This window comes from Ascaphus truei, chromosome 17 (genome assembly GCF_040206685.1).
Source record: "Ascaphus truei isolate aAscTru1 chromosome 17, aAscTru1.hap1, whole genome shotgun sequence".
Lineage (NCBI taxonomy): Eukaryota > Metazoa > Chordata > Amphibia > Anura > Ascaphidae > Ascaphus > Ascaphus truei.
Window position 1 is genome coordinate 33,427 of NC_134499.1, and position 22,501 is coordinate 55,927.

General features: G+C 48.5%; 16 non-coding genes across 16 annotated transcripts; all 16 read left to right on the forward strand.

Annotated features, from left to right (window-relative positions):
* Nucleotides 1-178: 178 nt before the first annotated feature.
* Nucleotides 179-346, forward strand: LOC142468663 (U1 spliceosomal RNA). The gene has a single exon (XR_012788821.1). It is a non-coding gene; the product is annotated as a U1 spliceosomal RNA (small nuclear RNA).
* Nucleotides 347-1,616: 1,270 nt separating this feature from the next.
* On the forward strand, nucleotides 1,617-1,784 carry LOC142468664 (U1 spliceosomal RNA). The gene has a single exon (XR_012788822.1). It is a non-coding gene; the product is annotated as a U1 spliceosomal RNA (small nuclear RNA).
* A 1,277-nt stretch (nucleotides 1,785-3,061) lies between these two features.
* On the forward strand, nucleotides 3,062-3,229 carry LOC142468665 (U1 spliceosomal RNA). The gene has a single exon (XR_012788823.1). It is a non-coding gene; the product is annotated as a U1 spliceosomal RNA (small nuclear RNA).
* Nucleotides 3,230-4,482: 1,253 nt separating this feature from the next.
* Nucleotides 4,483-4,650, forward strand: LOC142468667 (U1 spliceosomal RNA). The gene has a single exon (XR_012788825.1). It is a non-coding gene; the product is annotated as a U1 spliceosomal RNA (small nuclear RNA).
* Nucleotides 4,651-5,904: 1,254 nt separating this feature from the next.
* Nucleotides 5,905-6,072, forward strand: LOC142468668 (U1 spliceosomal RNA). Its single transcript, XR_012788826.1, has one exon. It is a non-coding gene; the product is annotated as a U1 spliceosomal RNA (small nuclear RNA).
* A 1,295-nt stretch (nucleotides 6,073-7,367) lies between these two features.
* Nucleotides 7,368-7,535, forward strand: LOC142468670 (U1 spliceosomal RNA). The gene has a single exon (XR_012788827.1). It is a non-coding gene; the product is annotated as a U1 spliceosomal RNA (small nuclear RNA).
* Nucleotides 7,536-8,808: 1,273 nt separating this feature from the next.
* On the forward strand, nucleotides 8,809-8,976 carry LOC142468671 (U1 spliceosomal RNA). Its single transcript, XR_012788828.1, has one exon. It is a non-coding gene; the product is annotated as a U1 spliceosomal RNA (small nuclear RNA).
* Nucleotides 8,977-10,261: 1,285 nt separating this feature from the next.
* Nucleotides 10,262-10,429, forward strand: LOC142468672 (U1 spliceosomal RNA). The gene has a single exon (XR_012788829.1). It is a non-coding gene; the product is annotated as a U1 spliceosomal RNA (small nuclear RNA).
* A 1,273-nt stretch (nucleotides 10,430-11,702) lies between these two features.
* LOC142468673 (U1 spliceosomal RNA) lies at nucleotides 11,703-11,870 on the forward strand. Its single transcript, XR_012788830.1, has one exon. It is a non-coding gene; the product is annotated as a U1 spliceosomal RNA (small nuclear RNA).
* A 1,281-nt stretch (nucleotides 11,871-13,151) lies between these two features.
* Nucleotides 13,152-13,319, forward strand: LOC142468674 (U1 spliceosomal RNA). The gene has a single exon (XR_012788831.1). It is a non-coding gene; the product is annotated as a U1 spliceosomal RNA (small nuclear RNA).
* Nucleotides 13,320-14,587: 1,268 nt separating this feature from the next.
* On the forward strand, nucleotides 14,588-14,755 carry LOC142468675 (U1 spliceosomal RNA). Its single transcript, XR_012788832.1, has one exon. It is a non-coding gene; the product is annotated as a U1 spliceosomal RNA (small nuclear RNA).
* Nucleotides 14,756-15,999: 1,244 nt separating this feature from the next.
* LOC142468631 (U1 spliceosomal RNA) lies at nucleotides 16,000-16,167 on the forward strand. The gene has a single exon (XR_012788790.1). It is a non-coding gene; the product is annotated as a U1 spliceosomal RNA (small nuclear RNA).
* Nucleotides 16,168-17,455: 1,288 nt separating this feature from the next.
* LOC142468676 (U1 spliceosomal RNA) lies at nucleotides 17,456-17,623 on the forward strand. Its single transcript, XR_012788833.1, has one exon. It is a non-coding gene; the product is annotated as a U1 spliceosomal RNA (small nuclear RNA).
* Nucleotides 17,624-18,903: 1,280 nt separating this feature from the next.
* On the forward strand, nucleotides 18,904-19,071 carry LOC142468677 (U1 spliceosomal RNA). The gene has a single exon (XR_012788834.1). It is a non-coding gene; the product is annotated as a U1 spliceosomal RNA (small nuclear RNA).
* A 1,249-nt stretch (nucleotides 19,072-20,320) lies between these two features.
* LOC142468679 (U1 spliceosomal RNA) lies at nucleotides 20,321-20,488 on the forward strand. Its single transcript, XR_012788836.1, has one exon. It is a non-coding gene; the product is annotated as a U1 spliceosomal RNA (small nuclear RNA).
* A 1,299-nt stretch (nucleotides 20,489-21,787) lies between these two features.
* On the forward strand, nucleotides 21,788-21,955 carry LOC142468680 (U1 spliceosomal RNA). The gene has a single exon (XR_012788837.1). It is a non-coding gene; the product is annotated as a U1 spliceosomal RNA (small nuclear RNA).
* The last annotated feature ends 546 nt before the right edge of the window (nucleotides 21,956-22,501 follow it).

The following is a 22,501-nucleotide window of genomic DNA, read 5'->3' on the forward strand; positions in this document are numbered from 1 at the left end:
AAATGTTTGCATGGAATGGCCTAGGCTGCTCCTTGCTGCAGGTGCTGGCTGCAGCGGCTCAGATACTAGGCCTCAGGTACTGTGTTGCTTGCTGCACCAATGACCAAGCTGCTCTCTCCACAAGGGTGACAGTTGTCCTGGGACAGGGCTAGTTGCCCCCAGCGCGCCATTGCAACTCATACTTACCTGGCAGGGGAGTTTTAAGCCATGCTCCAGCAGGTGGCTCTCCCAGGGCGAGGCTAGCTCATTGCACTTGGAGCTAGCTGACCTCTGCGATTTCCCCACATGCGGGAAACTCGACTGCACAATTTCTGGTAGTGGGGGACTGCGTGCGCGCTCTCCCCTGTTTTTGGATGGTTACAAAAAACAGAAACAGGTGTTTGTTCAGACAAGCTGCTGCTATTCCCACTGCTTGGGCTTTGGGCATGGTCAATAACTGCTGGCAAAAAGGAGCACCATGTACAATAAATAGCCAGCTAGCAACATCTCAAACAGGGACAAATGACAATGATGTACCTGCACAGACGTTTAGGAATAAGTTCACAGGTGGATTGGGAAATAGGGAAACAAATACTGTGTACTGTATATATATATTTATGAAAAAAACAGCACATTTACAATCAAATCTGGATTTGAAAAAATGGACGGTCCTTGCTTGCAGGATATGATATGGGGTTTTTATTTCACCCCCTCCCCACCCTAGTTCTACATGGTATGTCTGGGTCTCTGTAGCCAGACAACCCCCTGTGATGATATCACAAAGGGAGTGTACAGTACGTTCTAGAGTTTCTAGGCTCCAAAGTAACAAAGAGCAGCATTTAAAAGCAACAGATTGCAGACTATCTGCTGAGCTGTGTAAAAAACAATCTCTATCTATCTATCTATCTATCTATCTATCTATCTATCTCTATCCATGGAGCAGCAGACAGTGTTAGCTTGCTTCTATATTTATGCAAATGCCAGGTAAGCAGCCATGCTGGTAAGGGCCAAAGTGTCACGTTTGCCAGCAGGACAGGGCACCTCTCCCTTTTTATGCAGCAGCAGCAGCAGCAGCAGCAGGTGTCAGTGGAGGTCAGAAAAAGAGAGTGCCAGCAGGTAGGGGAGATGTAGAAAGCCACCCCAGAAATATGGTGTCCCCCTGTCTCTCCGGCAGCTGAAATGACAGAGCTGAGCGGTGTTCAAAGTGATTGCTTCTTTCTTTTAAAACCAAGAAGATGTACCTTACGGCGAAGCTTGGCTGCTCTGGGTGCTTGTTGGATGGGGGGGAGGGTTTGCTTTGGCTTTGCTTTGCTTTGCTTTGCTTTGCTTCGCTTCTGGGGGGGGGGGGGGGAGGAGGACGGGGTGTCTTGGATCTATGTTGTTTGACAAATATTCATTGCTGCTGCTGCTGCTGCTGCTGCTGCTGCTGCTGCTGCTGCTGCTGCTGCTGCTGCAGCACAAATGTTTGCATGGAATGGCCTAGGCTGCTCCTTGCTGCAGGTGCTGGCTGCAGCGGCTCAGATACTAGGCCTCAGGTACTGTGTTGCTTGCTGCACCAATGACCAAGCTGCTCTCTCCACAAGGGTGACAGTTGTCCTGGGACAGGGCTAGTTGCCCCCAGCGCGCCATTGCAACTCATACTTACCTGGCAGGGGAGTTTTAAGCCATGCTCCAGCAGGTGGCTCTCCCAGGGCGAGGCTAGCTCATTGCACTTGGAGCTAGCTGACCTCTGCGATTTCCCCACATGCGGGAAACTCGACTGCACAATTTCTGGTAGTGGGGGACTGCGTGCGCGCTCTCCCCTGTTTTTGGATGGTTACAAAAAACAGAAACAGGTGTTTGTTCAGACAAGCTGCTGCTATTCCCACTGCTTGGGCTTTGGGCATGGTCAATAACTGCTGGCAAAAAGGAGCACCATGTACAATAAATAGCCAGCTAGCAACATCTCAAACAGGGACAAATGACAATGATGTACCTGCACAGACGTTTAGGAATAAGTTCACAGGTGGATTGGGAAATAGGGAAACAAATACTGTGTACTGTATATATATATTTATGAAAAAAACAGCACATTTACAATCAAATCTGGATTTGAAAAAATGGACGGTCCTTGCTTGCAGGATATGATATGGGGTTTTTATTTCACCCCCTCCCCACCCTAGTTCTACATGGTATGTCTGGGTCTCTGTAGCCAGACAACCCCCTGTGATGATATCACAAAGGGAGTGTACAGTACGTTCTAGAGTTTCTAGGCTCCAAAGTAACAAAGAGCAGCATTTAAAAGCAACAGATTGCAGACTATCTGCTGAGCTGTGCAAAAAACAATCTCTATCTATCTATCTATCTATCTATCTATCTATCTATCTATCTATATATCTATCTCTATCCATGGAGCAGCAGACAGTGTTAGCTTGCTTCTATATTTATGCAAATGCCAGGTAAGCAGCCATGCTGGTAAGGGCCAAAGTGTCACGTTTGCCAGCAGGACAGGGCACCTCTCCCTTTTTATGCAGCAGCAGCAGCAGCAGCAGCAGGTGTCAGTGGAGGTCAGAAAAAGAGAGTGCCAGCAGGTAGGGGAGATGTAGAAAGCCACCCCAGAAATATGGTGTCCCCCTGTCTCTCCGGCAGCTGAAATGACAGAGCTGAGCGGTGTTCAAAGTGATTGCTTCTTTCTTTTAAAACCAAGAAGAAGTACCTTACGGCGAAGCTTGGCTGCTCTGGGTGCTTGTTGGATGGGGGGGAGGGTTTGGTTTGGCTTTGCTTTGCTTTGCTTTGCTTTGCTTTGCTTTGCTTTGCTTCGCTTCTGGGGGGGGGAGGAGGACGGGGTGTCTTGGATCTATGTTGTTTGACAAATATTCATTGCTGCTGCTGCTGCTGCTGCTGCTGCTGCTGCTGCTGCAGCACAAATGTTTGCATGGAATGGCCTAGGCTGCTCCTTGCTGCAGGTGCTGGCTGCAGCGGCTCAGATACTAGGCCTCAGGTACTGTGTTGCTTGCTGCACCAATGACCAAGCTGCTCTCTCCACAAGGGTGACAGTTGTCCTGGGACAGGGCTAGTTGCCCCCAGCGCGCCATTGCAACTCATACTTACCTGGCAGGGGAGTTTTAAGCCATGCTCCAGCAGGTGGCTCTCCCAGGGCGAGGCTAGCTCATTGCACTTGGAGCTAGCTGACCTCTGCGATTTCCCCACATGCGGGAAACTCGACTGCACAATTTCTGGTAGTGGGGGACTGCGTGCGCGCTCTCCCCTGTTTTTGGATGGTTACAAAAAACAGAAACAGGTGTTTGTTCAGACAAGCTGCTGCTATTCCCACTGCTTGGGCTTTGGGCATGGTCAATAACTGCTGGCAAAAAGGAGCACCATGTACAATAAATAGCCAGCTAGCAACATCTCAAACAGGGACAAATGACAATGATGTACCTGCACAGACGTTTAGGAATAAGTTCACAGGTGGATTGGGAAATAGGGAAACAAATACTGTGTACTGTATATATATATTTATGAAAAAAACAGCACATTTACAATCAAATCTGGATTTGAAAAAATGGACGGTCCTTGCTTGCAGGATATGATATGGGGTTTTTATTTCACCCCCTCCCCACCCTAGTTCTACATGGTATGTCTGGGTCTCTGTAGCCAGACAACCCCCTGTGATGATATCACAAAGGGAGTGTACAGTACGTTCTAGAGTTTCTAGGCTCCAAAGTAACAAAGAGCAGCATTTAAAAGCAACAGATTGCAGACTATCTGCTGAGCTGTGCAAAAAACAATCTCTATCTATCTATCTATCTATCTATCTATCTATATATCTATCTCTATCCATGGAGCAGCAGACAGTGTTAGCTTGCTTCTATATTTATGCAAATGCCAGGTAAGCAGCCATGCTGGTAAGGGCCAAAGTGTCACGTTTGCCAGCAGGACAGGGCACCTCTCCCTTTTTATGCAGCAGCAGCAGCAGCAGCAGCAGGTGTCAGTGGAGGTCAGAAAAAGAGAGTGCCAGCAGGTAGGGGAGATGTAGAAAGCCACCCCAGAAATATGGTGTCCCCCTGTCTCTCCGGCAGCTGAAATGACAGAGCTGAGCGGTGTTCAAAGTGATTGCTTCTTTCTTTTAAAACCAAGAAGAAGTACCTTACGGCGAAGCTTGGCTGCTCTGGGTGCTTGTTGGATGGGGGGGAGGGTTTGCTTTGGCTTTGCTTTGCTTTGCTTTGCTTTGCTTCGCTTCTGGGGGGGGGGGGGGGAGGAGGAGGACGGGGTGTCTTGGATCTATGTTGTTTGACAAATATTCATTGCTGCTGCTGCTGCTGCTGCTGCTGCTGCTGCAGCACAAATGTTTGCATGGAATGGCCTAGGCTGCTCCTTGCTGCAGGTGCTGGCTGCAGCGGCTCAGATACTAGGCCTCAGGTACTGTGTTGCTTGCTGCACCAATGACCAAGCTGCTCTCTCCACAAGGGTGACAGTTGTCCTGGGACAGGGCTAGTTGCCCCCAGCGCGCCATTGCAACTCATACTTACCTGGCAGGGGAGTTTTAAGCCATGCTCCAGCAGGTGGCTCTCCCAGGGCGAGGCTAGCTCATTGCACTTGGAGCTAGCTGACCTCTGCGATTTCCCCACATGCGGGAAACTCGACTGCACAATTTCTGGTAGTGGGGGACTGCGTGCGCGCTCTCCCCTGTTTTTGGATGGTTACAAAAAACAGAAACAGGTGTTTGTTCAGACAAGCTGCTGCTATTCCCACTGCTTGGGCTTTGGGCATGGTCAATAACTGCTGGCAAAAAGGAGCACCATGTACAATAAATAGCCAGCTAGCAACATCTCAAACAGGGACAAATGACAATGATGTACCTGCACAGACGTTTAGGAATAAGTTCACAGGTGGATTGGGAAATAGGGAAACAAATACTGTGTACTGTATATATATATTTATGAAAAAAACAGCACATTTACAATCAAATCTGGATTTGAAAAAATGGACGGTCCTTGCTTGCAGGATATGATATGGGGTTTTTATTTCACCCCCTCCCCACCCTAGTTCTACATGGTATGTCTGGGTCTCTGTAGCCAGACAACCCCCTGTGATGATATCACAAAGGGAGTGTACAGTACGTTCTAGAGTTTCTAGGCTCCAAAGTAACAAAGAGCAGCATTTAAAAGCAACAGATTGCAGACTATCTGCTGAGCTGTGCAAAAAACAATCTCTATCTATCTATCTATCTATCTATCTATCTATATATCTATCTCTATCCATGGAGCAGCAGACAGTGTTAGCTTGCTTCTATATTTATGCAAATGCCAGGTAAGCAGCCATGCTGGTAAGGGCCAAAGTGTCACGTTTGCCAGCAGGACAGGGCACCTCTCCCTTTTTATGCAGCAGCAGCAGCAGCAGCAGCAGGTGTCAGTGGAGGTCAGAAAAAGAGAGTGCCAGCAGGTAGGGGAGATGTAGAAAGCCACCCCAGAAATATGGTGTCCCCCTGTCTCTCCGGCAGCTGAAATGACAGAGCTGAGCGGTGTTCAAAGTGATTGCTTCTTTCTTTTAAAACCAAGAAGAAGTACCTTACGGCGAAGCTTGGCTGCTCTGGGTGCTTGTTGGATGGGGGGGAGGGTTTGCTTTGGCTTTGCTTTGCTTTGCTTTGCTTTGCTTCGCTTCTGGGGGGGGGGGGGGGGAGGAGGAGGACGGGGTGTCTTGGATCTATGTTGTTTGACAAATATTCATTGCTGCTGCTGCTGCTGCTGCTGCTGCTGCTGCAGCACAAATGTTTGCATGGAATGGCCTAGGCTGCTCCTTGCTGCAGGTGCTGGCTGCAGCGGCTCAGATACTAGGCCTCAGGTACTGTGTTGCTTGCTGCACCAATGACCAAGCTGCTCTCTCCACAAGGGTGACAGTTGTCCTGGGACAGGGCTAGTTGCCCCCAGCGCGCCATTGCAACTCATACTTACCTGGCAGGGGAGTTTTAAGCCATGCTCCAGCAGGTGGCTCTCCCAGGGCGAGGCTAGCTCATTGCACTTGGAGCTAGCTGACCTCTGCGATTTCCCCACATGCGGGAAACTCGACTGCACAATTTCTGGTAGTGGGGGACTGCGTGCGCGCTCTCCCCTGTTTTTGGATGGTTACAAAAAACAGAAACAGGTGTTTGTTCAGACAAGCTGCTGCTATTCCCACTGCTTGGGCTTTGGGCATGGTCAATAACTGCTGGCAAAAAGGAGCACCATGTACAATAAATAGCCAGCTAGCAACATCTCAAACAGGGACAAATGACAATGATGTACCTGCACAGACGTTTAGGAATAAGTTCACAGGTGGATTGGGAAATAGGGAAACAAATACTGTGTACTGTATATATATATTTATGAAAAAAACAGCACATTTACAATCAAATCTGGATTTGAAAAAATGGACGGTCCTTGCTTGCAGGATATGATATGGGGTTTTTATTTCACCCCCTCCCCACCCTAGTTCTACATGGTATGTCTGGGTCTCTGTAGCCAGACAACCCCCTGTGATGATATCACAAAGGGAGTGTACAGTACGTTCTAGAGTTTCTAGGCTCCAAAGTAACAAAGAGCAGCATTTAAAAGCAACAGATTGCAGACTATCTGCTGAGCTGTGCAAAAAACAATCTCTATCTATCTATCTATCTATCTATCTATCTATCTATCTATATATCTATCTCTATCCATGGAGCAGCAGACAGTGTTAGCTTGCTTCTATATTTATGCAAATGCCAGGTAAGCAGCCATGCTGGTAAGGGCCAAAGTGTCACGTTTGCCAGCAGGACAGGGCACCTCTCCCTTTTTATGCAGCAGCAGCAGCAGCAGCAGCAGGTGTCAGTGGAGGTCAGAAAAAGAGAGTGCCAGCAGGTAGGGGAGATGTAGAAAGCCACCCCAGAAATATGGTGTCCCCCTGTCTCTCCGGCAGCTGAAATGACAGAGCTGAGCGGTGTTCAAAGTGATTGCTTCTTTCTTTTAAAACCAAGAAGAAGTACCTTACGGCGAAGCTTGGCTGCTCTGGGTGCTTGTTGGATGGGGGGGAGGGTTTGCTTTGGCTTTGCTTTGGCTTTGCTTTGCTTTGCTTTGCTTTGCTTTGCTTTGCTTTGCTTCGCTTCTGGGGGGGGGGGGGGGGGGGGAGGAGGACGGGGTGTCTTGGATCTATGTTGTTTGACAAATATTCATTGCTGCTGCTGCTGCTGCTGCTGCTGCTGCTGCTGCTGCAGCACAAATGTTTGCATGGAATGGCCTAGGCTGCTCCTTGCTGCAGGTGCTGGCTGCAGCGGCTCAGATACTAGGCCTCAGGTACTGTGTTGCTTGCTGCACCAATGACCAAGCTGCTCTCTCCACAAGGGTGACAGTTGTCCTGGGACAGGGCTAGTTGCCCCCAGCGCGCCATTGCAACTCATACTTACCTGGCAGGGGAGTTTTAAGCCATGCTCCAGCAGGTGGCTCTCCCAGGGCGAGGCTAGCTCATTGCACTTGGAGCTAGCTGACCTCTGCGATTTCCCCACATGCGGGAAACTCGACTGCACAATTTCTGGTAGTGGGGGACTGCGTGCGCGCTCTCCCCTGTTTTTGGATGGTTACAAAAAACAGAAACAGGTGTTTGTTCAGACAAGCTGCTGCTATTCCCACTGCTTGGGCTTTGGGCATGGTCAATAACTGCTGGCAAAAAGGAGCACCATGTACAATAAATAGCCAGCTAGCAACATCTCAAACAGGGACAAATGACAATGATGTACCTGCACAGACGTTTAGGAATAAGTTCACAGGTGGATTGGGAAATAGGGAAACAAATACTGTGTACTGTATATATATATTTATGAAAAAAACAGCACATTTACAATCAAATCTGGATTTGAAAAAATGGACGGTCCTTGCTTGCAGGATATGATATGGGGTTTTTATTTCACCCCCTCCCCACCCTAGTTCTACATGGTATGTCTGGGTCTCTGTAGCCAGACAACCCCCTGTGATGATATCACAAAGGGAGTGTACAGTACGTTCTAGAGTTTCTAGGCTCCAAAGTAACAAAGAGCAGCATTTAAAAGCAACAGATTGCAGACTATCTGCTGAGCTGTGCAAAAAACAATCTCTATCTATCTATCTATCTATCTATCTATCTATCTATATATCTATCTCTATCCATGGAGCAGCAGACAGTGTTAGCTTGCTTCTATATTTATGCAAATGCCAGGTAAGCAGCCATGCTGGTAAGGGCCAAAGTGTCACGTTTGCCAGCAGGACAGGGCACCTCTCCCTTTTTATGCAGCAGCAGCAGCAGCAGCAGCAGGTGTCAGTGGAGGTCAGAAAAAGAGAGTGCCAGCAGGTAGGGGAGATGTAGAAAGCCACCCCAGAAATATGGTGTCCCCCTGTCTCTCCGGCAGCTGAAATGACAGAGCTGAGCGGTGTTCAAAGTGATTGCTTCTTTCTTTTAAAACCAAGAAGAAGTACCTTACGGCGAAGCTTGGCTGCTCTGGGTGCTTGTTGGATGGGGGGGAGGGTTTGCTTTGGCTTTGCTTTGGCTTTGCTTTGCTTTGCTTTGCTTTGCTTTGCTTCGCTTCTGGGGGGGGGGGGGGGAGGAGGACGGGGTGTCTTGGATCTATGTTGTTTGACAAATATTCATTGCTGCTGCTGCTGCTGCTGCTGCTGCTGCTGCTGCAGCACAAATGTTTGCATGGAATGGCCTAGGCTGCTCCTTGCTGCAGGTGCTGGCTGCAGCGGCTCAGATACTAGGCCTCAGGTACTGTGTTGCTTGCTGCACCAATGACCAAGCTGCTCTCTCCACAAGGGTGACAGTTGTCCTGGGACAGGGCTAGTTGCCCCCAGCGCGCCATTGCAACTCATACTTACCTGGCAGGGGAGTTTTAAGCCATGCTCCAGCAGGTGGCTCTCCCAGGGCGAGGCTAGCTCATTGCACTTGGAGCTAGCTGACCTCTGCGATTTCCCCACATGCGGGAAACTCGACTGCACAATTTCTGGTAGTGGGGGACTGCGTGCGCGCTCTCCCCTGTTTTTGGATGGTTACAAAAAACAGAAACAGGTGTTTGTTCAGACAAGCTGCTGCTATTCCCACTGCTTGGGCTTTGGGCATGGTCAATAACTGCTGGCAAAAAGGAGCACCATGTACAATAAATAGCCAGCTAGCAACATCTCAAACAGGGACAAATGACAATGATGTACCTGCACAGACGTTTAGGAATAAGTTCACAGGTGGATTGGGAAATAGGGAAACAAATACTGTGTACTGTATATATATATTTATGAAAAAAACAGCACATTTACAATCAAATCTGGATTTGAAAAAATGGACGGTCCTTGCTTGCAGGATATGATATGGGGTTTTTATTTCACCCCCTCCCCACCCTAGTTCTACATGGTATGTCTGGGTCTCTGTAGCCAGACAACCCCCTGTGATGATATCACAAAGGGAGTGTACAGTACGTTCTAGAGTTTCTAGGCTCCAAAGTAACAAAGAGCAGCATTTAAAAGCAACAGATTGCAGACTATCTGCTGAGCTGTGCAAAAAACAATCTCTATCTATCTATCTATCTATCTATCTATCTATCTATCTATATATCTATCTCTATCCATGGAGCAGCAGACAGTGTTAGCTTGCTTCTATATTTATGCAAATGCCAGGTAAGCAGCCATGCTGGTAAGGGCCAAAGTGTCACGTTTGCCAGCAGGACAGGGCACCTCTCCCTTTTTATGCAGCAGCAGCAGCAGCAGCAGCAGGTGTCAGTGGAGGTCAGAAAAAGAGAGTGCCAGCAGGTAGGGGAGATGTAGAAAGCCACCCCAGAAATATGGTGTCCCCCTGTCTCTCCGGCAGCTGAAATGACAGAGCTGAGCGGTGTTCAAAGTGATTGCTTCTTTCTTTTAAAACCAAGAAGAAGTACCTTACGGCGAAGCTTGGCTGCTCTGGGTGCTTGTTGGATGGGGGGGAGGGTTTGCTTTGGCTTTGCTTTGGCTTTGCTTTGCTTTGCTTTGCTTTGCTTTGCTTCGCTTCTGGGGGGGGGGGGGGGGGGGGAGGAGGACGGGGTGTCTTGGATCTATGTTGTTTGACAAATATTCATTGCTGCTGCTGCTGCTGCTGCTGCTGCTGCTGCTGCTGCAGCACAAATGTTTGCATGGAATGGCCTAGGCTGCTCCTTGCTGCAGGTGCTGGCTGCAGCGGCTCAGATACTAGGCCTCAGGTACTGTGTTGCTTGCTGCACCAATGACCAAGCTGCTCTCTCCACAAGGGTGACAGTTGTCCTGGGACAGGGCTAGTTGCCCCCAGCGCGCCATTGCAACTCATACTTACCTGGCAGGGGAGTTTTAAGCCATGCTCCAGCAGGTGGCTCTCCCAGGGCGAGGCTAGCTCATTGCACTTGGAGCTAGCTGACCTCTGCGATTTCCCCACATGCGGGAAACTCGACTGCACAATTTCTGGTAGTGGGGGACTGCGTGCGCGCTCTCCCCTGTTTTTGGATGGTTACAAAAAACAGAAACAGGTGTTTGTTCAGACAAGCTGCTGCTATTCCCACTGCTTGGGCTTTGGGCATGGTCAATAACTGCTGGCAAAAAGGAGCACCATGTACAATAAATAGCCAGCTAGCAACATCTCAAACAGGGACAAATGACAATGATGTACCTGCACAGACGTTTAGGAATAAGTTCACAGGTGGATTGGGAAATAGGGAAACAAATACTGTGTACTGTATATATATATTTATGAAAAAAACAGCACATTTACAATCAAATCTGGATTTGAAAAAATGGACGGTCCTTGCTTGCAGGATATGATATGGGGTTTTTATTTCACCCCCTCCCCACCCTAGTTCTACATGGTATGTCTGGGTCTCTGTAGCCAGACAACCCCCTGTGATGATATCACAAAGGGAGTGTACAGTACGTTCTAGAGTTTCTAGGCTCCAAAGTAACAAAGAGCAGCATTTAAAAGCAACAGATTGCAGACTATCTGCTGAGCTGTGCAAAAAACAATCTCTATCTATCTATCTATCTATCTATCTATCTATCTATATATCTATCTCTATCCATGGAGCAGCAGACAGTGTTAGCTTGCTTCTATATTTATGCAAATGCCAGGTAAGCAGCCATGCTGGTAAGGGCCAAAGTGTCACGTTTGCCAGCAGGACAGGGCACCTCTCCCTTTTTATGCAGCAGCAGCAGCAGCAGCAGCAGGTGTCAGTGGAGGTCAGAAAAAGAGAGTGCCAGCAGGTAGGGGAGATGTAGAAAGCCACCCCAGAAATATGGTGTCCCCCTGTCTCTCCGGCAGCTGAAATGACAGAGCTGAGCGGTGTTCAAAGTGATTGCTTCTTTCTTTTAAAACCAAGAAGAAGTACCTTACGGCGAAGCTTGGCTGCTCTGGGTGCTTGTTGGATGGGGGGGAGGGTTTGCTTTGGCTTTGCTTTGGCTTTGCTTTGCTTTGCTTTGCTTTGCTTTGCTTCGCTTCTGGGGGGGGGGGGGGGAGGAGGACGGGGTGTCTTGGATCTATGTTGTTTGACAAATATTCATTGCTGCTGCTGCTGCTGCTGCTGCTGCTGCTGCTGCAGCACAAATGTTTGCATGGAATGGCCTAGGCTGCTCCTTGCTGCAGGTGCTGGCTGCAGCGGCTCAGATACTAGGCCTCAGGTACTGTGTTGCTTGCTGCACCAATGACCAAGCTGCTCTCTCCACAAGGGTGACAGTTGTCCTGGGACAGGGCTAGTTGCCCCCAGCGCGCCATTGCAACTCATACTTACCTGGCAGGGGAGTTTTAAGCCATGCTCCAGCAGGTGGCTCTCCCAGGGCGAGGCTAGCTCATTGCACTTGGAGCTAGCTGACCTCTGCGATTTCCCCACATGCGGGAAACTCGACTGCACAATTTCTGGTAGTGGGGGACTGCGTGCGCGCTCTCCCCTGTTTTTGGATGGTTACAAAAAACAGAAACAGGTGTTTGTTCAGACAAGCTGCTGCTATTCCCACTGCTTGGGCTTTGGGCATGGTCAATAACTGCTGGCAAAAAGGAGCACCATGTACAATAAATAGCCAGCTAGCAACATCTCAAACAGGGACAAATGACAATGATGTACCTGCACAGACGTTTAGGAATAAGTTCACAGGTGGATTGGGAAATAGGGAAACAAATACTGTGTACTGTATATATATATTTATGAAAAAAACAGCACATTTACAATCAAATCTGGATTTGAAAAAATGGACGGTCCTTGCTTGCAGGATATGATATGGGGTTTTTATTTCACCCCCTCCCCACCCTAGTTCTACATGGTATGTCTGGGTCTCTGTAGCCAGACAACCCCCTGTGATGATATCACAAAGGGAGTGTACAGTACGTTCTAGAGTTTCTAGGCTCCAAAGTAACAAAGAGCAGCATTTAAAAGCAACAGATTGCAGACTATCTGCTGAGCTGTGCAAAAAACAATCTCTATCTATCTATCTATCTATCTATCTATCTATCTATCTATATATCTATCTCTATCCATGGAGCAGCAGACAGTGTTAGCTTGCTTCTATATTTATGCAAATGCCAGGTAAGCAGCCATGCTGGTAAGGGCCAAAGTGTCACGTTTGCCAGCAGGACAGGGCACCTCTCCCTTTTTATGCAGCAGCAGCAGCAGCAGCAGCAGGTGTCAGTGGAGGTCAGAAAAAGAGAGTGCCAGCAGGTAGGGGAGATGTAGAAAGCCACCCCAGAAATATGGTGTCCCCCTGTCTCTCCGGCAGCTGAAATGACAGAGCTGAGCGGTGTTCAAAGTGATTGCTTCTTTCTTTTAAAACCAAGAAGAAGTACCTTACGGCGAAGCTTGGCTGCTCTGGGTGCTTGTTGGATGGGGGGGAGGGTTTGCTTTGGCTTTGCTTTGGCTTTGCTTTGCTTTGCTTTGCTTTGCTTTGCTTCGCTTCTGGGGGGGGGGGGGGGGGGGAGGAGGACGGGGTGTCTTGGATCTATGTTGTTTGACAAATATTCATTGCTGCTGCTGCTGCTGCTGCTGCTGCTGCTGCTGCAGCACAAATGTTTGCATGGAATGGCCTAGGCTGCTCCTTGCTGCAGGTGCTGGCTGCAGCGGCTCAGATACTAGGCCTCAGGTACTGTGTTGCTTGCTGCACCAATGACCAAGCTGCTCTCTCCACAAGGGTGACAGTTGTCCTGGGACAGGGCTAGTTGCCCCCAGCGCGCCATTGCAACTCATACTTACCTGGCAGGGGAGTTTTAAGCCATGCTCCAGCAGGTGGCTCTCCCAGGGCGAGGCTAGCTCATTGCACTTGGAGCTAGCTGACCTCTGCGATTTCCCCACATGCGGGAAACTCGACTGCACAATTTCTGGTAGTGGGGGACTGCGTGCGCGCTCTCCCCTGTTTTTGGATGGTTACAAAAAACAGAAACAGGTGTTTGTTCAGACAAGCTGCTGCTATTCCCACTGCTTGGGCTTTGGGCATGGTCAATAACTGCTGGCAAAAAGGAGCACCATGTACAATAAATAGCCAGCTAGCAACATCTCAAACAGGGACAAATGACAATGATGTACCTGCACAGACGTTTAGGAATAAGTTCACAGGTGGATTGGGAAATAGGGAAACAAATACTGTGTACTGTATATATATATTTATGAAAAAAACAGCACATTTACAATCAAATCTGGATTTGAAAAAATGGACGGTCCTTGCTTGCAGGATATGATATGGGGTTTTTATTTCACCCCCTCCCCACCCTAGTTCTACATGGTATGTCTGGGTCTCTGTAGCCAGACAACCCCCTGTGATGATATCACAAAGGGAGTGTACAGTACGTTCTAGAGTTTCTAGGCTCCAAAGTAACAAAGAGCAGCATTTAAAAGCAACAGATTGCAGACTATCTGCTGAGCTGTGCAAAAAACAATCTCTATCTATCTATCTATCTATCTATCTATCTATCTATATATCTATCTCTATCCATGGAGCAGCAGACAGTGTTAGCTTGCTTCTATATTTATGCAAATGCCAGGTAAGCAGCCATGCTGGTAAGGGCCAAAGTGTCACGTTTGCCAGCAGGACAGGGCACCTCTCCCTTTTTATGCAGCAGCAGCAGCAGCAGCAGCAGGTGTCAGTGGAGGTCAGAAAAAGAGAGTGCCAGCAGGTAGGGGAGATGTAGAAAGCCACCCCAGAAATATGGTGTCCCCCTGTCTCTCCGGCAGCTGAAATGACAGAGCTGAGCGGTGTTCAAAGTGATTGCTTCTTTCTTTTAAAACCAAGAAGAAGTACCTTACGGCGAAGCTTGGCTGCTCTGGGTGCTTGTTGGATGGGGGGGAGGGTTTGCTTTGGCTTTGCTTTGGCTTTGCTTTGCTTTGCTTTGCTTTGCTTCGCTTCTGGGGGGGGGGGGGGGAGGAGGACGGGGTGTCTTGGATCTATGTTGTTTGACAAATATTCATTGCTGCTGCTGCTGCTGCTGCTGCTGCTGCTGCTGCAGCACAAATGTTTGCATGGAATGGCCTAGGCTGCTCCTTGCTGCAGGTGCTGGCTGCAGCGGCTCAGATACTAGGCCTCAGGTACTGTGTTGCTTGCTGCACCAATGACCAAGCTGCTCTCTCCACAAGGGTGACAGTTGTCCTGGGACAGGGCTAGTTGCCCCCAGCGCGCCATTGCAACTCATACTTACCTGGCAGGGGAGTTTTAAGCCATGCTCCAGCAGGTGGCTCTCCCAGGGCGAGGCTAGCTCATTGCACTTGGAGCTAGCTGACCTCTGCGATTTCCCCACATGCGGGAAACTCGACTGCACAATTTCTGGTAGTGGGGGACTGCGTGCGCGCTCTCCCCTGTTTTTGGATGGTTACAAAAAACAGAAACAGGTGTTTGTTCAGACAAGCTGCTGCTATTCCCACTGCTTGGGCTTTGGGCATGGTCAATAACTGCTGGCAAAAAGGAGCACCATGTACAATAAATAGCCAGCTAGCAACATCTCAAACAGGGACAAATGACAATGATGTACCTGCACAGACGTTTAGGAATAAGTTCACAGGTGGATTGGGAAATAGGGAAACAAATACTGTGTACTGTATATATATATTTATGAAAAAAACAGCACATTTACAATCAAATCTGGATTTGAAAAAATGGACGGTCCTTGCTTGCAGGATATGATATGGGGTTTTTATTTCACCCCCTCCCCACCCTAGTTCTACATGGTATGTCTGGGTCTCTGTAGCCAGACAACCCCCTGTGATGATATCACAAAGGGAGTGTACAGTACGTTCTAGAGTTTCTAGGCTCCAAAGTAACAAAGAGCAGCATTTAAAAGCAACAGATTGCAGACTATCTGCTGAGCTGTGTAAAAAACAATCTCTATCTATCTATCTATCTATCTATCTATCTATCTATCTATCTCTATCCATGGAGCAGCAGACAGTGTTAGCTTGCTTCTATATTTATGCAAATGCCAGGTAAGCAGCCATGCTGGTAAGGGCCAAAGTGTCACGTTTGCCAGCAGGACAGGGCACCTCTCCCTTTTTATGCAGCAGCAGCAGCAGCAGCAGCAGGTGTCAGTGGAGGTCAGAAAAAGAGAGTGCCAGCAGGTAGGGGAGATGTAGAAAGCCACCCCAGAAATATGGTGTCCCCCTGTCTCTCCGGCAGCTGAAATGACAGAGCTGAGCGGTGTTCAAAGTGATTGCTTCTTTCTTTTAAAACCAAGAAGATGTACCTTACGGCGAAGCTTGGCTGCTCTGGGTGCTTGTTGGATGGGGGGGAGGGTTTGCTTTGGCTTTGCTTTGCTTTGCTTTGCTTTGCTTCGCTTCTGGGGGGGGGGGGGGGAGGAGGACGGGGTGTCTTGGATCTATGTTGTTTGACAAATATTCATTGCTGCTGCTGCTGCTGCTGCTGCTGCAGCACAAATGTTTGCATGGAATGGCCTAGGCTGCTCCTTGCTGCAGGTGCTGGCTGCAGCGGCTCAGATACTAGGCCTCAGGTACTGTGTTGCTTGCTGCACCAATGACCAAGCTGCTCTCTCCACAAGGGTGACAGTTGTCCTGGGACAGGGCTAGTTGCCCCCAGCGCGCCATTGCAACTCATACTTACCTGGCAGGGGAGTTTTAAGCCATGCTCCAGTAGGTGGCTCTCCCAGGGCGAGGCTAGCTCATTGCACTTGGAGCTAGCTGACCTCTGCGATTTCCCCACATGCGGGAAACTCGACTGCACAATTTCTGGTAGTGGGGGACTGCGTGCGCGCTCTCCCCTGTTTTTGGATGGTTACAAAAAACAGAAACAGGTGTTTGTTCAGACAAGCTGCTGCTATTCCCACTGCTTGGGCTTTGGGCATGGTCAATAACTGCTGGCAAAAAGGAGCACCATGTACAATAAATAGCCAGCTAGCAACATCTCAAACAGGGACAAATGACAATGATGTACCTGCACAGACGTTTAGGAATAAGTTCACAGGTGGATTGGGAAATAGGGAAACAAATACTGTGTACTGTATATATATATTTATGAAAAAAACAGCACATTTACAATCAAATCTGGATTTGAAAAAATGGACGGTCCTTGCTTGCAGGATATGATATGGGGTTTTTATTTCACCCCCTCCCCACCCTAGTTCTACATGGTATGTCTGGGTCTCTGTAGCCAGACAACCCCCTGTGATGATATCACAAAGGGAGTGTACAGTACGTTCTAGAGTTTCTAGGCTCCAAAGTAACAAAGAGCAGCATTTAAAAGCAACAGATTGCAGACTATCTGCTGAGCTGTGCAAAAAACAATCTCTATCTATCTATCTATCTATCTATCTATCTATCTATCTATCTATCTATCTATCTATCTATCTATCTATATATCTATCTCTATCCATGGAGCAGCAGACAGTGTTAGCTTGCTTCTATATTTATGCAAATGCCAGGTAAGCAGCCATGCTGGTAAGGGCCAAAGTGTCACGTTTGCCAGCAGGACAGGGCACCTCTCCCTTTTTATGCAGCAGCAGCAGCAGCAGCAGCAGGTGTCAGTGGAGGTCAGAAAAAGAGAGTGCCAGCAGGTAGGGGAGATGTAGAAAGCCACCCCAGAAATATGGTGTCCCCCTGTCTCTCCGGCAGCTGAAATGACAGAGCTGAGCGGTGTTCAAAGTGATTGCTTCTTTCTTTTAAAACCAAGAAGAAGTACCTTACGGCGAAGCTTGGCTGCTCTGGGTGCTTGTTGGATGGGGGGGAGGGTTTGCTTTGGCTTTGCTTTGCTTTGCTTTGCTTTGCTTCGCTTCTGGGGGGGGGGGGGGAGGAGGACGGGGTGTCTTGGATCTATGTTGTTTGACAAATATTCATTGCTGCTGCTGCTGCTGCTGCTGCTGCTGCTGCTGCAGCACAAATGTTTGCATGGAATGGCCTAGGCTGCTCCTTGCTGCAGGTGCTGGCTGCAGCGGCTCAGATACTAGGCCTCAGGTACTGTGTTGCTTGCTGCACCAATGACCAAGCTGCTCTCTCCACAAGGGTGACAGTTGTCCTGGGACAGGGCTAGTTGCCCCCAGCGCGCCATTGCAACTCATACTTACCTGGCAGGGGAGTTTTAAGCCATGCTCCAGCAGGTGGCTCTCCCAGGGCGAGGCTAGCTCATTGCACTTGGAGCTAGCTGACCTCTGCGATTTCCCCACATGCGGGAAACTCGACTGCACAATTTCTGGTAGTGGGGGACTGCGTGCGCGCTCTCCCCTGTTTTTGGATGGTTACAAAAAACAGAAACAGGTGTTTGTTCAGACAAGCTGCTGCTATTCCCACTGCTTGGGCTTTGGGCATGGTCAATAACTGCTGGCAAAAAGGAGCACCATGTACAATAAATAGCCAGCTAGCAACATCTCAAACAGGGACAAATGACAATGATGTACCTGCACAGACGTTTAGGAATAAGTTCACAGGTGGATTGGGAAATAGGGAAACAAATACTGTGTACTGTATATATATATTTATGAAAAAAACAGCACATTTACAATCAAATCTGGATTTGAAAAAATGGACGGTCCTTGCTTGCAGGATATGATATGGGGTTTTTATTTCACCCCCTCCCCACCCTAGTTCTACATGGTATGTCTGGGTCTCTGTAGCCAGACAACCCCCTGTGATGATATCACAAAGGGAGTGTACAGTACGTTCTAGAGTTTCTAGGCTCCAAAGTAACAAAGAGCAGCATTTAAAAGCAACAGATTGCAGACTATCTGCTGAGCTGTGCAAAAAACAATCTCTATCTATCTATCTATCTATCTATCTATCTATCTATCTATCTATCTATCTATCTATCTATATATCTATCTCTATCCATGGAGCAGCAGACAGTGTTAGCTTGCTTCTATATTTATGCAAATGCCAGGTAAGCAGCCATGCTGGTAAGGGCCAAAGTGTCACGTTTGCCAGCAGGACAGGGCACCTCTCCCTTTTTATGCAGCAGCAGCAGCAGCAGCAGCAGGTGTCAGTGGAGGTCAGAAAAAGAGAGTGCCAGCAGGTAGGGGAGATGTAGAAAGCCACCCCAGAAATATGGTGTCCCCCTGTCTCTCCGGCAGCTGAAATGACAGAGCTGAGCGGTGTTCAAAGTGATTGCTTCTTTCTTTTAAAACCAAGAAGAAGTACCTTACGGCGAAGCTTGGCTGCTCTGGGTGCTTGTTGGATGGGGGGGAGGGTTTGCTTTGGCTTTGCTTTGCTTTGCTTTGCTTTGCTTCGCTTCTGGGGGGGGGGGGGGAGGAGGACGGGGTGTCTTGGATCTATGTTGTTTGACAAATATTCATTGCTGCTGCTGCTGCTGCTGCTGCTGCTGCTGCTGCAGCACAAATGTTTGCATGGAATGGCCTAGGCTGCTCCTTGCTGCAGGTGCTGGCTGCAGCGGCTCAGATACTAGGCCTCAGGTACTGTGTTGCTTGCTGCACCAATGACCAAGCTGCTCTCTCCACAAGGGTGACAGTTGTCCTGGGACAGGGCTAGTTGCCCCCAGCGCGCCATTGCAACTCATACTTACCTGGCAGGGGAGTTTTAAGCCATGCTCCAGCAGGTGGCTCTCCCAGGGCGAGGCTAGCTCATTGCACTTGGAGCTAGCTGACCTCTGCGATTTCCCCACATGCGGGAAACTCGACTGCACAATTTCTGGTAGTGGGGGACTGCGTGCGCGCTCTCCCCTGTTTTTGGATGGTTACAAAAAACAGAAACAGGTGTTTGTTCAGACAAGCTGCTGCTATTCCCACTGCTTGGGCTTTGGGCATGGTCAATAACTGCTGGCAAAAAGGAGCACCATGTACAATAAATAGCCAGCTAGCAACATCTCAAACAGGGACAAATGACAATGATGTACCTGCACAGACGTTTAGGAATAAGTTCACAGGTGGATTGGGAAATAGGGAAACAAATACTGTGTACTGTATATATATATTTATGAAAAAAACAGCACATTTACAATCGAATCTGGATTTGAAAAAATGGACGGTCCTTGCTTGCAGGATATGATATGGGGTTTTTATTTCACCCCCTCCCCACCCTAGTTCTACATGGTATGTCTGGGTCTCTGTAGCCAGACAACCCCCTGTGATGATATCACAAAGGGAGTGTACAGTACGTTCTAGAGTTTCTAGGCTCCAAAGTAACAAAGAGCAGCATTTAAAAGCAACAGATTGCAGACTATCTGCTGAGCTGTGTAAAAAACAATCTCTATCTATCTATCTATCTATCTATCTATCTATCTATCTATCTATCTATCTATCTATCTCTATCCATGGAGCAGCAGACAGTGTTAGCTTGCTTCTATATTTATGCAAATGCCAGGTAAGCAGCCATGCTGGTAAGGGCCAAAGTGTCACGTTTGCCAGCAGGACAGGGCACCTCTCCCTTTTTATGCAGCAGCAGCAGCAGCAGGTGTCAGTGGAGGTCAGAAAAAGAGAGTGCCAGCAGGTAGGGGAGATGTAGAAAGCCACCCCAGAAATATGGTGTCCCCCTGTCTCTCCGGCAGCTGAAATGACAGAGCTGAGCGGTGTTCAAAGTGATTGCTTCTTTCTTTTAAAACCAAGAAGATGTACCTTACGAAGATGTACCTTACGGCGAAGCTTGGCTGCTCTGGGTGCTTGTTGGATGGGGGGGAGGGTTTGGTTTGGTTTGGCTTTGCTTTGCTTCGCTTCTGGGGGGGGGGGGGGAGGACGGGGTGTCTTGGATCTATGTTGTTTGACAAATATTCATTGCTGCTGCTGCTGCTGCTGCAGCACAAATGTTTGCATGGAATGGCCTAGGCTGCTCCTTGCTGCAGGTGCTGGCTGCAGCGGCTCAGATACTAGGCCTCAGGTACTGTGTTGCTTGCTGCACCAATGACCAAGCTGCTCTCTCCACAAGGGTGACAGTTGTCCTGGGACAGGGCTAGTTGCCCCCAGCGCGCCATTGCAACTCATACTTACCTGGCAGGGGAGTTTTAAGCCATGCTCCAGCAGGTGGCTCTCCCAGGGCGAGGCTAGCTCATTGCACTTGGAGCTAGCTGACCTCTGCGATTTCCCCACATGCGGGAAACTCGACTGCACAATTTCTGGTAGTGGGGGACTGCGTGCGCGCTCTCCCCTGTTTTTGGATGGTTACAAAAAACAGAAACAGGTGTTTGTTCAGACAAGCTGCTGCTATTCCCACTGCTTGGGCTTTGGGCATGGTCAATAACTGCTGGCAAAAAGGAGCACCATGTACAATAAATAGCCAGCTAGCAACATCTCAAACAGGGACAAATGACAATGATGTACCTGCACAGACGTTTAGGAATAAGTTCACAGGTGGATTGGGAAATAGGGAAACAAATACTGTGTACTGTATATATATATTTATGAAAAAAACAGCACATTTACAATCGAATCTGGATTTGAAAAAATGGACGGTCCTTGCTTGCAGGATATGATATGGGGTTTTTATTTCACCCCCTCCCCACCCTAGTTCTACATGGTATGTCTGGGTCTCTGTAGCCAGACAACCCCCTGTGATGATATCACAAAGGGAGTGTACAGTACGTTCTAGAGTTTCTAGGCTCCAAAGTAACAAAGAGCAGCATTTAAAAGCAACAGATTGCAGACTATCTGCTGAGCTGTGTAAAAAACAATCTCTATCTATCTATCTATCTATCTATCTATCTATCTATCTATCTATCTATCTATCTATCTATCTATCTATCTATATATCTATCTCTATCCATGGAGCAGCAGACAGTGTTAGCTTGCTTCTATATTTATGCAAATGCCAGGTAAGCAGCCATGCTGGTAAGGGCCAAAGTGTCACGTTTGCCAGCAGGACAGGGCACCTCTCCCTTTTTATGCAGCAGCAGCAGCAGCAGCAGCAGGTGTCAGTGGAGGTCAGAAAAAGAGAGTGCCAGCAGGTAGGGGAGATGTAGAAAGCCACCCCAGAAATATGGTGTCCCCCTGTCTCTCCGGCAGCTGAAATGACAGAGCTGAGCGGTGTTCAAAGTGATTGCTTCTTTCTTTTAAAACCAAGAAGATGTACCTTACGGCGAAGCTTGGCTGCTCTGGGTGCTTGTTGGATGGGGGGGAGGGTTTGCTTTGGCTTTGCTTTGCTTTGCTTTGCTTTGCTTCGCTTCTGGGGGGGGGGGGGGGAGGAGGACGGGGTGTCTTGGATCTATGTTGTTTGACAAATATTCATTGCTGCTGCTGCTGCTGCTGCTGCTGCTGCTGCTGCTGCTGCAGCACAAATGTTTGCATGGAATGGCCTAGGCTGCTCCTTGCTGCAGGTGCTGGCTGCAGCGGCTCAGATACTAGGCCTCAGGTACTGTGTTGCTTGCTGCACCAATGACCAAGCTGCTCTCTCCACAAGGGTGACAGTTGTCCTGGGACAGGGCTAGTTGCCCCCAGCGCGCCATTGCAACTCATACTTACCTGGCAGGGGAGTTTTAAGCCATGCTCCAGCAGGTGGCTCTCCCAGGGCGAGGCTAGCTCATTGCACTTGGAGCTAGCTGACCTCTGCGATTTCCCCACATGCGGGAAACTCGACTGCACAATTTCTGGTAGTGGGGGACTGCGTGCGCGCTCTCCCCTGTTTTTGGATGGTTACAAAAAACAGAAACAGGTGTTTGTTCAGACAAGCTGCTGCTATTCCCACTGCTTGGGCTTTGGGCATGGTCAATAACTGCTGGCAAAAAGGAGCACCATGTACAATAAATAGCCAGCTAGCAACATCTCAAACAGGGACAAATGACAATGATGTACCTGCACAGACGTTTAGGAATAAGTTCACAGGTGGATTGGGAAATAGGGAAACAAATACTGTGTACTGTATATATATATTTATGAAAAAAACAGCACATTTACAATCAAATCTGGATTTGAAAAAATGGACGGTCCTTGCTTGCAGGATATGATATGGGGTTTTTATTTCACCCCCTCCCCACCCTAGTTCTACATGGTATGTCTGGGTCTCTGTAGCCAGACAACCCCCTGTGATGATATCACAAAGGGAGTGTACAGTACGTTCTAGAGTTTCTAGGCTCCAAAGTAACAAAGAGCAGCATTTAAAAGCAACAGATTGCAGACTATCTGCTGAGCTGTGCAAAAAACAATCTCTATCTATCTATCTATCTATCTA